Source organism: Ruditapes philippinarum, unplaced genomic scaffold (genome assembly GCF_026571515.1).
Source record: "Ruditapes philippinarum isolate M1 unplaced genomic scaffold, ASM2657151v2 ctg12704_1_1_1_1, whole genome shotgun sequence".
Taxonomy (NCBI): Eukaryota; Metazoa; Mollusca; class Bivalvia; order Venerida; family Veneridae; genus Ruditapes; species Ruditapes philippinarum.
This window is the reverse complement of record NW_026857832.1, coordinates 8,014-23,240: the sequence shown is the minus strand read 5'-3', so window position 1 is coordinate 23,240 and position 15,227 is coordinate 8,014. Positions and strand designations below refer to the sequence as shown.

Sequence of the window (15,227 nt, the reverse complement as noted above, 5' to 3'; positions counted from 1 at the left end):
TTTTAAAACATGTTATGGATATTTTAGTCATTTGATTATTGAACATATTACTTGTGGAATTTCCGCTTTAATTCTCTTCTCTCATAACTAGTTGCAGGACACTCCTATTTTGAGTCCACCTTTTTCTAATACTCTTCATAATAATGACTCTTACCTTTAAAATGTTATGACGGGACTAGCCTAGGATATCCGACTCCCTAATATATTTTGAAGTTTAGAAAGTAAAACTGTAATCACGAAACGATTCATTTCAATGGGAAGATTATGTTAAAGAATGCAAACTGCAGTTATATGTTTATCAGACATGGGGAAAATTACTACTAAATGTAATCGATTAAATTACGATTACAAAAATAAAATATATATTACGACTACATTACTCTTTTTGGTAAACTGTAAACGATTAGATTACAATTTCTCTGAAAATGTAGTCGATTACAAAAACTATTATTATTCATTGTGTTCATAGCAGTAAACAGATTAAAAAATCCAAATGACAGTCATTTTTATTCACACAAATACATGTCCACACCTACAGCACACAATTTGCAAAATTTTACAAAGTAACCAAGATGACTGACATGTGTCTTCTACTAAACTTAAATGTGTGAGTTACATTTTATCTTAAATTTTTTTTCAAAAGTTTTATCGCTCAGTCTACAAAATTTGAGGTTGTTGTTGTTTAACCAGATATATAAGAACTGCACAGTGCGCGTTTTGCTTTTGTTATTCCCTTGGCATCTGGTGGTATTTAAAAAGAACTTAAAAGCAGAAAATCATGAACTTTACACTTCTGTTGAGTGATTATACAAATTATCTTCAGTAAGGGGACAGCAAACTAGGTATTATTGTACAATATCAGTTATTGATTTACAAAAACTTGTTTAAACCTCAGGCAGAATATATAAGTTGTTTGTTACTGACACCAAAAGGTAAAAATATTTATGGGATGTAATCAAGGATTGTGTATAGTAAAAAAACAGTAATATTAAATAAATCAGTTTTAAATAAAATTGACGTAAGTAAAATTTTTCAATTCAATAAATTTCACTGTTAATCTGTTCAAAGTAAAACTAGTTTAACATATTACACCCAGTGCACGTTGCAGTATTTTTTAATATGAAATATTATATTTGCACAAGTATAAAATATAGCAGTTCCATAATTGAAGTTTTTCTATGCCAAAATTATCGATTTGTAATTGAAATGTAATCGACGATTGCACCATTTTTACGCGCATGTAATGATTACAATTACGATTAAATGTAATTTATTCAGGTTAATAACCTATATTATTAACCTTATTACACATTGCAAAGATCAGATACATGTACAAATATGGTATACATGAAGCGGAGGGATACATTAAGTACTACTTTTCTTAGAAAAGCGCTGCACCGATCGTTATTCTTTCTTTGCAGTCTGGTCCCAAGCCAACGAAGAAGGTAGTTGTACTGACGCTATGTTTAAAAAACTTAAAGTTTAAATTTTTTAATAATTAAAAAATGCTTTTAAGAAAATTTTTAAAAAGGTGTAAATTTTTAAAACCCTAGATATTTCTTTTTAGAAAGGAAATATATTTTTAAATGGCTATTTTGTTTTTATAAAAAAAAAAAACTTGTAATATTTTAAAACCCCCACGTGGCCTGACTGCCCCCAGCAAAACTTTTTTCATTTTAAAATGGTAGATCTAATATTTTTTTTGATTAAAAAATACAAAAGGGAAAGTTAATGTAAATTAAATTTGTTTAATTTTTTATTAAATTTTTTACTAAAATTGGATCGTAAGTTTGCGTTGACTGTTAAAAATTTTTTTTAATGATCACATGATTTTAAATTTCTGAGTCAGAGAAGTAACTTTATATTTTTTTTTTTCTTTCTTTCTTTCATATCGTTTTCGTACTATCAAAATGCCGAAAAAAAAGAAATTCATTCCCGCAAAAAGTAAAAGGCTTGAGAGGCCCGGTTTAAAGGTAACACTCAGAGCCCATTGGCAGACCGGATATATCCTGCCATCACAGTCGTTCTCCGGGGGTGGAAAACAAATGCCCAGACCCCGGTTTTAAAAAGCCCAAACAGCGCATGTAATGGAAAATTTTACTGTTTTTTTTCCTTAAAAAACTTGTAAGTTTGTTACTAATATGTTACCCGAAACTTTTAAAGAAAGTAAAAAAGGAAAAATATGGAAAAATAAATTCTTGAGGGATGTCCAAAATAATATTAAATCAGAAAAAAATTACATGTGTCAAGGTAAAAAATCTTCGGAGAAAAGTAAAACTCGATAAGCCGAAAAGGATCGAATTTTGGGTGGATGCATTTTTTTTTTTTTACATATACTAAAAAATTCCAAATGAAATACATCCTTTGCAGTTTTAGCCAATAAAAGGGTTTGCTGAAAACAAGACACGAGGGTGGGAAACTATGACAGACAATTGTTTAAAAAAATCTATACATGAGGGTTTGGGGGTGGATTCCATACCCCCGGATTTTTGGTCCTATCCATGAAACCGTAAATGTAGTAACGCAAAATGAAAATGCAAAAAAGGGTTTTTTTTCAGTAAAATAATTTTGGAACTTGCACGAAAAATGTAAATTGCCTAGTTGGGGTTAAAGGCAGCACGCCATGATAAGTGCCGTCGTTCGCGGTTTCCTTTTGAAAAGGCGGTTCCCGTTCAAGGTTCCCAAAACCCCTTTTAAATTTTTTTCGGGGGGCCCCCTAATGCCCAGTCGGCACCATATGGGTGTTCATTTCAGACCTTTAATCCCAAAAAATTTAACCGGGAAACCAAGGAGGGAAGGGGTTTAGGGACTGGGAAAAACCCCTTTTAAACGTTAATAATGTAAAGACGGACTTGCAAAATATCCTAATCAGTTGATGCTTTTTTCTAAATGTTTTAAATTGGGTTTTTAAATTTTAATTATACGGGTCCGGGATTCCTATTTTAAACAAACTTAATTTAGTTAAAATGTTCAAGATCCCCCTTTTAACTTCACATACCCAAAATTTGGGTGAATCACGGGTCCATTACTTACCCTTTACCTAATCTTCGGAAAAATTTGTGGTTGTCCCAAAGGGAGGGGTTTTTCGTTGATTAAATTTGTTTTTCCGGCTGTATCACTAAATGATTCATTGACCCAGATTTAAAGCACGGTTTGAAATGACGTTTTTGATTATATACATTTAACTTATATAAGTTTTAAAAATGTGTTGTGTTTTGATATGTTTTAGTTTAAAAAAAAAATTTTTTCATTTTGTTTGGAAAAAAAACAAGTACTTGCTTTTATATTGAAAAAATGTTTTTTTATTATTGAAAATTGTCATTAAGTTTAACTTTTTATAACCATTTATTATTATGTAAAGGGAAATAATTTTACGAAAGGGCCCCCCTTTGGGAAATAAGCTTTTAGTTAAAAGGGGGCCCCAGGGTTACATAAACATATTATTAATTAATTTAATTTTTTTTGTGCTTTTTATGTGTGTGTTTTTTAAAATATAAAAGTTGATTCTGTAAAAAATTGTATGTGTATAATGTATGCTTTTCCCCGAAAAAAAATGGGAAAAAGGGACGCTGTGGAAAAAAAAATATGGGATCCGTGTTTTTTAAAAGGGCTCTGGTTGTTTTTAAAGGGCCCCCAAACCTGGGGGGAAAAACATATTAAAGAAAATTAATATTTGAATTTTTAAAATCTTTGGTTTAATATTGGTCGGTTGCTAAAAAGGAAAAAAAATAAATTAAAGGAGATAACGCCCCCTTTTTTGATTTCTGAATAAAAAATCTAAAGGGAACAAATGTATGGTATCAACTTTTTGTCTGAAAAACCTAAAGGTATTCGTAAAAGCAAAAAAAATTCAGGGTGTAAAAAAAATTTGTCTGTATTGTCGTTTTCAGGGGCAAAGGGATTCCGATTTGCCGGACCCCGGTAAGGACCCCCATGTTTGACCCCGGCTTTCCTTCAGACATTGCGTTAAAGGAAGTAGATGGTTATAATGCTCTTTGCGACGGGCCTCCCCAAGTTTTCCATTAGCCGATCGGCGTTTGAAGCTTTTTGCAAAAAATCTTGGTTTTAAAAAAATTTTGGCCAAAAAAAACTTTAAACTTTATATGTCAATATGTGCTTATGTCTTTAAGCAATTTTCTTCTCACTTTGGGAATACCCCCACTTATGGGCTTTGTATATCAACAAAAAAAGGGTCTTTTAAAATAAAAAAAATTTTATCTAAAAAAAAAGGGTTCAAAGGGTTTGCATGAGTTAAGAGAAAAAAAAACAAAAGAACCCAGTCAACGGTACCCTTTTGAAAAAACATTCAAGCATTCCTTTAAATTTGTGGGCTATTTGGTCTCTATTATTTGCGCAGAATTCTTACTTTATAGCGCTGTCAGTAAGGAGTTTACCTCCAGAAGAGATCAAAAAGCGGCTCAGTCGGGGATGAACAATCTCGGTCTTTTTAAAAGGTTTTGATAATAAAATCCTCAAAAAACTGATAAAAGGTGTAAGGGTTTTCTTCGTTTTCCAAAAAACCCCCAGAAAAATTTGGAAAGATAAAAAGGTATATATATTTTTCCCTTCAGGATTGGGGGGCCCTCAAAATGTTCAAAACGGTTTTCAATCAATGAAAAAAAAAATAAGAGGTAGAGGGGGTTAGGGGCTTATAAAAAATATATCCCCTAATCCTGCTGTCGGTGTTTGAAATTCTATTTTTTGATTGTTATTCAGTGTGGGGTTTTATTTTGAAAATTTTTTTTTTATTACCCAAATTCTTATTTATGATTTATTTTTTTAAAAGGTTTAACTGTCCTATCGTGTTTTGTTTTCCTTGCTGCAAATATAAGCATCCTATGTATAAAAAGTTTAAATTTTTACAATTTTCAAAAAAGTATATGTAATTTTAAAAATTTAAATGAAAAAATGATAAATATGAATTAAAATTTTTTTGTTGTGATAACGTTTTACTGATTTTCAAATTTGTTCGTTTTTTTTTTTGTGTTAAAAATTTTTCCCAAAAGACCTTGTTTTGGGCCCGGGGATTTTTTTAAATTTAATTTTCAAAAACAGTGATGTCAGCGGGTTTTTCTTTGTTACCAGTCAAATTTTGCAATTTTTAAAATCTGATGGAATATTTGCTTTTTTAGTATTAAAATTTTATCTGTTTCGATATGATATTTAAAGTATGGGAAATTTTGCCAATTCATTGTTATCCAATTGGGAAAACAAAACCCCTTATTCGTTAGTTTTTATCAAATTTTTTAATACTGATATAACATGGATACAACGTTTTCTCACATGTTAAGACCCCCAAAAAAACAAAAAATTTTCTTTATTAAACCCTTAGCTTTTAAACCCCGGGAATTATCTTCAATGGGGGGATTTAGAAAATATAACAAAATTTTTATTTTATGGGGGTGGTTTTGGCGTCCCGGGGACGAAAACGGGCCTCGGAAAGCCCTAGGAAAAAAAACATTTGGGGTGGGGAAAATTTTGGTCGTTAATGGGAGGATGAGTGGGGTGGGGTAACCATTTAAAGGAAAAATAATCCATCTTCAGTTTAATCCCAAACCTGAATGCTGATCACTTTGGGGAAAAGACAAAAATTCAAAATAACCCAGAATCAGTTGGAAACTTAAAAAAAATTTTTGACGTTTGCGATTCCCCAAACGGGACATTGAAAGTATCCAAAAAAAAGTTTCCAATTGTAGAATGTATATTCACCAAATTTTTCCAGTTTAAATGGGTTACTATGCAAAACTCGGGAAATAGCAATCGAATTAGAAAAAAAGGGAAAATTGTTTTGGGGTTTTTATGTTAAAAAGGGGGGGTTACATTAAAAATCCAAACTAACCGAAAACCCCAGGGTTTTTTTTGACGGGGCACCTTGTTTAGGTTTGTCTGCTAAATACAATTTTTCAGCAATAAAATTATTCAAAAAGTTTTGGGAAATTTCTTTTCCTGTTTCATGGTGTAAATAGCCCTATTTGTTTTTTTTTACCAAAATATCTTTACGACTTCTTTTGAAAATTTTTCAGGGTGGAAATTCTCCTATCCGCTTGGCGGAAGGGGCGATGACCCTTTTGGGTTTTATAGCAGAAAAACCAATTTTTTTGCCCTAAATTTGGACGAAAACGCAAAATATTACAATAAAAATAAAAAATATTCAATGACATTTCAAATTTTTATCTTTTAAAAGTACTCAGCTTGACATTGTTTTCGCCAAAACTTAAAAAAAATAAAATTTTGTAAAAATTTTAAACGTGTTGAGTTTTGTGATGGGAATTTTTTAGGTTTAAAAACCTTTTATTAAATTTTTTAAAACCAAAAATAGAAATGAAAAAAATGTATAAAGAAGCGGGGGTACCTTAAGTACCTTTTTTAGAAAAAGGGAGACCCTGTTATTCTTTTTTCAATTTGGAAAAAACGGAAAGGGTTTTCTGCGCTTGTTTAAAAAATTAAAGTTTAAATCTTTTTTAAAAATTAAAAAAGCTTTTTCCCCCCCTCCCACCCCCAATATTTTTCGCTGTCCCTTTTTTTGTTAATTTTAGGAAAAAGACTAGCAGGATCTCATAACGGATATAGGGCAATGAGACAGTCCCGACGTGGAATTTATTTATTGCAAAAGGCTCGAGAAAATACTTAAAAATCTTTAAAAATGTTCAAAAACTCTAATTTTGCTACAGTACTGGGGGAAATAGCTTTTTTTAAATCTGCCGCGTTTTCAAGTTGTTGCTACAGGAACCGTTTTTTTTTTTTGATGAAAATTCCCGATTTTTCGCCCTAAAACGGAGGAAAAAGAAAAAATTTTCAAAAAAAATTTAAAATTAATTAGATTTCTTTTCATCTTTGTATGTACTAGCTATGAATTGTTTTGCCAAAAAATTAAAAAATAAATTTTGTAAAATTTTAATCGGTGTTTATCTTTGTCGTGGGGAAATCGACTTTAAAGTATCGAAAAACATTCGATTACATGGACAAATTGTAATTAATTGCAATCGATTACGATTACAGGATTACGAATACCTCGTGTCTGGTGTTGTCATTAACGCTGACAAATACGCCAGATGGTCGGTTTTTAATCTTAGACAAAAGAATAATGCTGGTTTGTGTCCTGTGTAAAAGAAGAATTTTATTTGATGATTTACATGTACCTTTCCAATATTATACTACTTTAATATACATAAATTTGTCCCCGCCTCTTCGAACAAAATAAAGGGGATGTGGAAAATGGCTCCGTCTATCTATCCAGTTTCGTGGTGGGTCCATTACTCAGCTATTTGAAAGGGATTTTGAAATAATTTGGCACATCTGTTAACACAGTAAGACGGCTTGTCATGCGCAACATCAATACATTTAACTTTTTATATATAATGAAAATTATCTTCTTATTTTAAACGTTAATGACAATACGTACCTCGGGTTCATTACCGTCTTTGTGTCCGCCTTTTTGCTTCAATTCAAAGGGGAAAAGAGACTTCAACATTTGTGGTGTTAAGGCACTTAAACGCTTCATCAATTTCTTTTTTTGAGACATCTCTACCATCACATTGCGCATGAACTTTCACAGAATTAATTCTGATAAAACATAAGTAAACCTTTTTTATTTAGGGAAACAAATATTTTCACCTCCGAATAGCATGCAGGGATTTCATTGAAAAAATTGGGAAAACAGCAGTCACATATGTCTTTATATGAACATTTTCAAAATTCGCAATCATTTCAAATACCAGGTGTTTGTATCATTATTTTTTTTTTATTGGCAAATTCTAGTATCCGTGTGTGTAACTTGGTTGATAGAAAATGTGTATATTTTTGACAATAATATCTTTTACTTGACTAAACTTAGCCTAACTCTAAGTTTATTTTACCAATCAAATATTAGCTAACCGTGCAATATATACAGTTTAGTTATAAACTGATATAGACAAACATTTTCTCACATTCAGCAACAATTAATGAAATAGAACAGCATTATTGTTATTAAAGTACCTTATATTTCCTGATTTTTAAATTTAAACAAACATATTATGGGGAACAAAAATCATATACATTTATCAATTTTAGGCTCTCAGATATGTTTCGAAATTAATCATAGCTTGGTGCATATGCAGAAATTTATGACGTGTTCTTACATAATAACAGATGGTATTTAAGTTTTTTCAAATGCAAACATCTGAAATACTCCAATTGATTGCCATTTCCTTACATTTAAAAAAATAAAGTATTTAACACAATGTGCTGATGCCGTTGTTTTAACCAATGAATTAATATGTTCATACTCGACACCTTTCCTAATAATGCATCTCAGAAATGCTGAAATTCGCGCAGCACGAAAAGTTTAAGCATTTTTGAATGTTTTCACTTGTTGTGAATATTATTGTAGGATATTGAATTCTATTGATACTTAACGAATATATTAATCAGATTTAACAATATGCGTATCTCCTTCACTTATGAAGATGATTCTCCAATCTCCAAAGGAGAAGCACAACATAATTACTTAAACGCATATCATATTCACATAAACATCATTAAAATGAAACATTTAACTTACAACGTTTTCCAATCATCTAATATTGTGATAGTTATATTAGTACTGTTAGAACAGGTGTCGTTTTGAAGCAAAAACTCCATTCCTTTTTTTATATCTGTTTGGTCTGACTCACTTAACGTTTTCATAAATTCTAATGTGTAAATATCTGAAATGATAAAAAAGCACTCAATTAAAATCAGAAAACAGTCTGAATAATTTTGTTTCTTCATGTTATACAGATGTAATCCGAGGTAACAATTACATTAGTAAAAAAACTTACTTACATTTGTCTGCAGATATGGTGGTAAGAGTGCTGCTGTGAAGTGTCAACTTGCTTGTTCTTGCCTTTGATGTCACTGAAACTGACGAAATACTACTTAATGACCACACCGCAGCAGAAAAAGCGGATAAACCACTGCTTTTTTTGTGAAGTTGTGCTTGGCAAAGTTGATTCTACGGTAACATTAGAAGTATGTTTGTTGTCTTTCAAAGACGTGGTGGTAACTGAAGGTTTTGCTTTTCTGGAGTGATGATTGTGCAGAATTAGAACTGGAAAAAGTTTTGCTTTGAAGAAACAAATTCTGTTTGTTTGTTACTGACGACACATGTGCTGTAGGTTTTTGGGGTGTAGTCTCAAAATTTGATGTTGATACTACTTCAGGGCTTGTATTTTTTGGCTTTTGTATTGTCTGTAGAAAAGGTTATTACAGAAGATGCAAAACTATTTGTTAGTTTTGGCGCTTTAGGTGACAGAGATGGTGATTTACTTGTGTCTGATTGTTTTTGGTGAATTTTTAGTTGTAACCGAAAAACGTGGTAGATGGAAATGATGGACGGCTTGTTAATAGCGATTCGGTTGACGAAGTGGACGACCATACTTTTAGACGTGGAATCAGTCGGTGATGAGGTTTGTGTGCTTAATGACTTGCTTGTCAAAAGAGATGTTATTTTAATGTTGGTCATTTGTGAGGCACAGTAAGAACCTTGTCAAGAAGGAGGGCATATACATGAATATCCTCCCTGTGTGTTAGTGCAACTTCCGTTATTTTGACAAGGATTTTTGAAATCGCATTCATTAACATCAATTTCACAATGAATACCTTCCCAGTTCGAAGGACAATTACATATAAATCCTCCGTCAGTGTTAGTACATGTGCCATGATTACTACAAAGTAAGATATTTTTTGCACCTCATTTATATCTACCGAACAGTTCTTTGCCTGTCCAACCAGCGTCACAAAAACAAGTATAAACCACCTTGATTGTTTTGACAGGTACCGATATTTTTGCAAGGATGATCAGTTATACATTCATCATCATCTATTGAACAGTTTTTTCCATTCCAACCAATGTCACACTTACATAGATACCCCCCTTGTATGTTATTGCAGCTTCCATTATTTTGACAAGGATTATTGGCACTGCATTCATTTATATCAGACGCACAAGTATTTCCTGTCCATCCAGTTGTACAACTACACGTATATCCTCCAATAAAGTTTTTACATGATCCATTGTTTTTACACGGGTAACTGGTTTCACATTCATTCACATCTGTTTCACAATGATTTCCCTTCCAATATGTGGGACATTTACATGAATAGCTTCCGTTTGTGTTTATACAAGTTCCATTATTTTTGCAAGGAGAAATTCTTTGACATTCATCGACATCTTGTTCACAGTTGTTGCCGGACCAGTTTTGAGGACATAAACACTTATATCCCCCATTTATGTTATGGCAAGTTCCATTATTCTGGCAATGTTTGTTATTGATACATTCGTTGATATCGAATGTACAGTTTTTGCCAGTAAAACCCTTGTCACAATTACAAGTATATCCTCCAAATGTATTGGGTGCAATTTCCTTGATTTGGCATGGATTTTTGAACGACATTCATTGATATCAGATATACAATTTAATCCCGTAAATCCTCTGTCGCAGTGGCATGTGTATCCTCCCGGAGTATTACCGCAAATGGCATGATTTTTACATGGGTGTTCTGTCTGACATTCATTTATATCAGAAGAACAATTTTGCCCAGTCCATCCTCTTTCGCATTGACAAGAGAAGCCTCCTTGTGTATTATTGCACACGCCATTATTTTTACAAGGGTTATATGAGATGCATTCATTAACGTCGTCAGTACAGTTATGTCCTGTCCACGAACTTTTGCATTGGCACAAGTATCCCCCTTCGACATTTTTGCAAATACCATTATTTTTACAGGGCTGATGTTTACTGCACTCATCAACATCAACTGAACAGTTTATTCCAGACCATCCGATGTCACCAATGACAAGAGTATCCTCCTTGGTATGTTAGTGCACTGGCCATTATTTTGGCAAGGATTATGAAGTTTACACTCATCTATATCATAGCTACAAGTTTTGCCTGTCCATCCAGTTGTACAAGCACACGTATATCCTCCATTAAAGTTTTTACATTTTCCATTGTTTTTACACGTATTTCTTATATCACATTCGTTCACATCATTTTCACAATGGCTCCCCTTCCAATATTTTGAACACTCACATGAATAACTACCGATAGTGTTTTTACAAGTTCCATTATGTTTGCAAGGAGAAGGACCGTGACATTCATCGGCATCTTGCTCACAGTTATTGCCGATCCAATTTTGGGGACATATGCATGCATATCCTCCTTTGACATTATGACAAGTTCCATTATTCTGGCAAAGTTTGTTATTGGTACATTCGTTGATGTCAGATGTGCAATTTTCCCCCGTAAACCCAATGCTACAGTGACATCTGTATCCTCCTGGGGTATTGCTACAATTTCCATTATTGTGGCATAAGTTTGTGTTATGACATTCATTTATATCAGAGGAACACTTTTTCCCAGTCCATCCTCTTTCACATTGACAAGAGTACCCTCCTTGTGTATTCCTGCATCTGCCATTGTTTTTACAGGGATTATGTTTACTGCACTCATCAACATCAACTGAACAGTTTATTCCAGACCATCCGATGTCACAATGACAAGAGTATCCTCCTTGTATGTTAGTGCACGTGGCCATTATTTTGGCAAGGATTATGAAGTTTACACTCATCTATATCATAGCTACAAGTTTTTAGCCTGTCCATCCAGTTGTACAAGCACACGTATATCCTCCATTAAAGTTTTTACATTTTCCATTGTTTTTTACATGTATTTCTTATATCACATTCGTTCACATCTTGTTTCACAATGACTTCCCTTCCAATATTTTGAACACTCACATGAATAACTACCGATAGTGTTTTACAAGTTCATTATGTTTTTTGCAAGGGGAGAAGGACCGGGACATTCATCGACATCTTGCTCACCAGTTATTGCCCGATCCAATTTTGAGGACATGTACACCTATATCCTCCCTTTGACATTATGACAAGTTCCATTATTCTTTTGCAAAGTTTGGGGGTTATTTGTAACACTTCGATATCAGATGTACAGTCTTTCACCTAGTAAAAAACCAATGCCTACCAAGTGACAAATCTGTATCCTCCCGGGGGGGAATGGCTACAATTCCATTAATTTTGGCATAAGTTTGTGTTTATGACATTTCATTTTATTCAGAGGAACCACTTTTTGCCAAGTCCATCCTCTTTCACATGACAAGATCTACCCTCCTTGTTATTCCTGCATCGCCCATTGTTTTTACAGGATATGTGAGATGCATTCATTCACATCGACTGAACAGTTTTGTCCCATCCATGCACTTCCACAATGACAAGCATATCCTCCTAGTGTATTCCTGCATCTGCCATTATTTTTACAAGGGTTATTTTGACTGCATTCATTAATATCTTCTAAACAGATTTTCCCCGTCCATGCACTTTGGCAGTTACAAGAATATCCTCCTTGACTATTTGTGCAAGTGCCATTGTTTTGACATGGGTTATCTTTGATGCATTCATTCACATCTGTTGAACAGTTTTTCCCAGTCCATCCATTTTCACATTGACAGGAATACCCTCCTGGGGTATTCATGCATGTACCATTATTTTTACAGGGATTATATTCATTGCATTCATCAACATCTTCTGAACAGATTTTCCCCGTCCATGCACTTCGACAGTTACAAGAATATCCTCCGTGTGTATTTTCGCAACTTCCATTGTTTTGACAAGGGTTTTGTTTGAAGCATTCATTAATATCTAATGAACAGTTTTTCCCAGTCCAACCTTTTTCACACTGACAGGAGTATCCCCCCTGTGTATTTCTGCAACTGCCATTGTGTTTACACGGATTATACTTTCTACATTCATTAACATCTACTGTACAGTTTTGGCCCGTCCACCCGACTCCACATACACACATATACCCGCCATTAATGTTTGTGCATCGACCATTGTACTTGCAAGGATTAATTGTATTACACTCATCTATATCAGCAGAGCAATTGTCCCCCGTCCAACCATCAGAACATTTGCACAAGTTATTATTGGGTTCATTGGAACATGTTCCATTGTTTAAGCATGGATTTTCTTTACATCTGTCCCAGACGTCACAATTCTTACCAGTCCAACCAGTTTTACATGTACAAATGTAGTTTCCATTTTTATTTGCACAATTTCCATGAACACAAGGATGTAATTTACATTCATCTATATGATGATGACAACGGCTTTTAGGATCCCATCCTGGCGCACAATCACATCTATACTTCTGTGGGTAAGGTAAGTTGACGCACGTACCATTGTTAGCACACTTCACCGTTAAACACTCGTCCAAATCATTTTCGCAGTGTCTGCCCGTGTACCCTAAATAACAACTACAGTTATAAGAACCGGGTATATTTTTGCATGTTCCATTTTGACAGGGATTTGTTTGGCATTCATTTATATCGTTTTGACAAGTTTTACCATACCAACCTTCTTTGCAGTTACAAGTTAAATTACCGTTCTTATTTGTACAATTCACACTGTGAGGCCCACATGACTGAAAAGTATTGAAAACAAGTCATATAAAAAATAACAAACTAACTAAAATAGAATCGATTGGCTTTTTTCAGAAACATGGCTCGTTTATAAAATGTACATACGACTGAAATGACAAATTCTCCATTGCAATTTGGTATATTTTGAAATTCAAGTTCATAAATTACTAATGTCTTTATACATGAAATAGATGTACACACGCTTTTGTTACGCTGTTTAAATCGTTTCTATACTCATAATAGTTATTGACAATCTCGTAGCCTAATTTAATACCAAAATAAAAGTTTATCTGGTTACATACTAGTATAAAATTATAAATTGCAGAAATGTATGTGCAGAAATTGTTATCAGCAATGAATTAAGGTATCCTTTCAAGTCACCAAATACAATGATGTCATAAATGATATAGCATAAACCATGAATAATATTAAACAGCATGTACATTTGTACTCATTTAAATGTATCTAATTCTAAAGATAAATTAACACTTTAGTGCAACATTTGGCATACTTGTAGTCTATTTAGCATTTACATGTACTAAGGTTTTGTTGAATCAATGCCAAAGCATTACCAAAAATTTCTATAACTGGATTTTTTCTTATCAAACTTAATGTAATTCAATGTAAGAAACAACAACCTCTTTAGAACACGTTTGTGGTTAAACAAAAACATTTTAGTGAATTTATTTTCATACTTGACATCGCTCACATCTGTTTCCTAAATAACCTTCAGAGCATATGCATGAATAGGAACCATATGTGTTCAAGCATGTGCTATTGTGTTGACAAAACTTTATTGGAAGTTTACATTCGTCAGTATCTGTGCAAAAACGTCCACGAAATCCATGTTCACATCGGCAGTGAAATGACCCAGGAGTGTTCGTACAAGTTGTGGCATTTGAACAAAGTTGTAAAGAACATTCATCAAGATCAGTGTCACATAAACGTCCAGTCCATGTTCGCTGACATTGACAAGTGAATGATCCTGGGGTATTATGACATGTACCGCCATGTTTGCAAGGATTTAAACCCTGACATTCATTTATGTCTATGCAGGTATTTCCATGGTACCCTGCAAATTGAAATCTTTTATAAATATAGTGAACATTAGATAATTCAGCTCATCAAAATGCCAATCGAAGCATAGCAGTAATGATTTTAGTGAAAAGGCATAAACCATTGAGTAACCTTGTGTTAATAGGCAAATTATGCCTAAAATTTCATATCTTTAAAATTCTTTACAAATGTCAATTATGTGTTTAAAATGTTTCAATGACAGATTAAGGGTATGGTAGATATTTAACGACGAAGAAAATAGCACTGAAAATACAGTAAAGTGTAATAAACGTAGCAAAATGTAAACAAATGAGTATTTTTACTTTCATACAAAACACTATTTCACTACGACTAAACCTGTTGCCAATAAAGCAAGAGAAGTAAAAGATAATTGTTCTTTATGACAAATTACTTACGTTTTGAAACTGTAACAAGAAATAAAAAAATGGGTCAAAGACAGAAACGGCGTGGTTGCATTTGTATACCAAATATCATGAGGCTGTGATGTTACAAAAAATGTTTACCATTGACCATTAATGTCGAAAATTTAACTAAGTCGGTAAACAGGAAGTGAATGAGCAACAGACCTGAAATTGAATACCACAGTATGGGATCACGTGTTAATGCTAACTGTATGCCAAATATCAAGAGGCTGTGATTATAAGTAGTTGCTGAGAAAACTGTTACGAAAAATTCCTATCATTGACCAT

At 33.1% G+C, this 15,227-nt stretch overlaps 1 long non-coding RNA gene and 1 pseudogene across 1 annotated transcript; both read right to left on the bottom strand.

Annotated features, from left to right (window-relative positions):
- Positions 1-7,063: 7,063 nt before the first annotated feature.
- Positions 7,064-9,266, bottom strand: LOC132751179 (uncharacterized). The gene is made up of 3 exons (XR_009628648.1): positions 8,806-9,266; positions 8,543-8,687; positions 7,064-7,563 (listed from the first exon to the last, which is right to left on the bottom strand). It is a non-coding gene; the product is annotated as an uncharacterized LOC132751179 (long non-coding RNA).
- A 168-nt stretch (positions 9,267-9,434) lies between these two features.
- LOC132751178 (neurogenic locus notch homolog protein 1-like) lies at positions 9,435-14,582 on the bottom strand (annotated as a pseudogene).
- Positions 14,583-15,227: the final 645 nt, after the last annotated feature.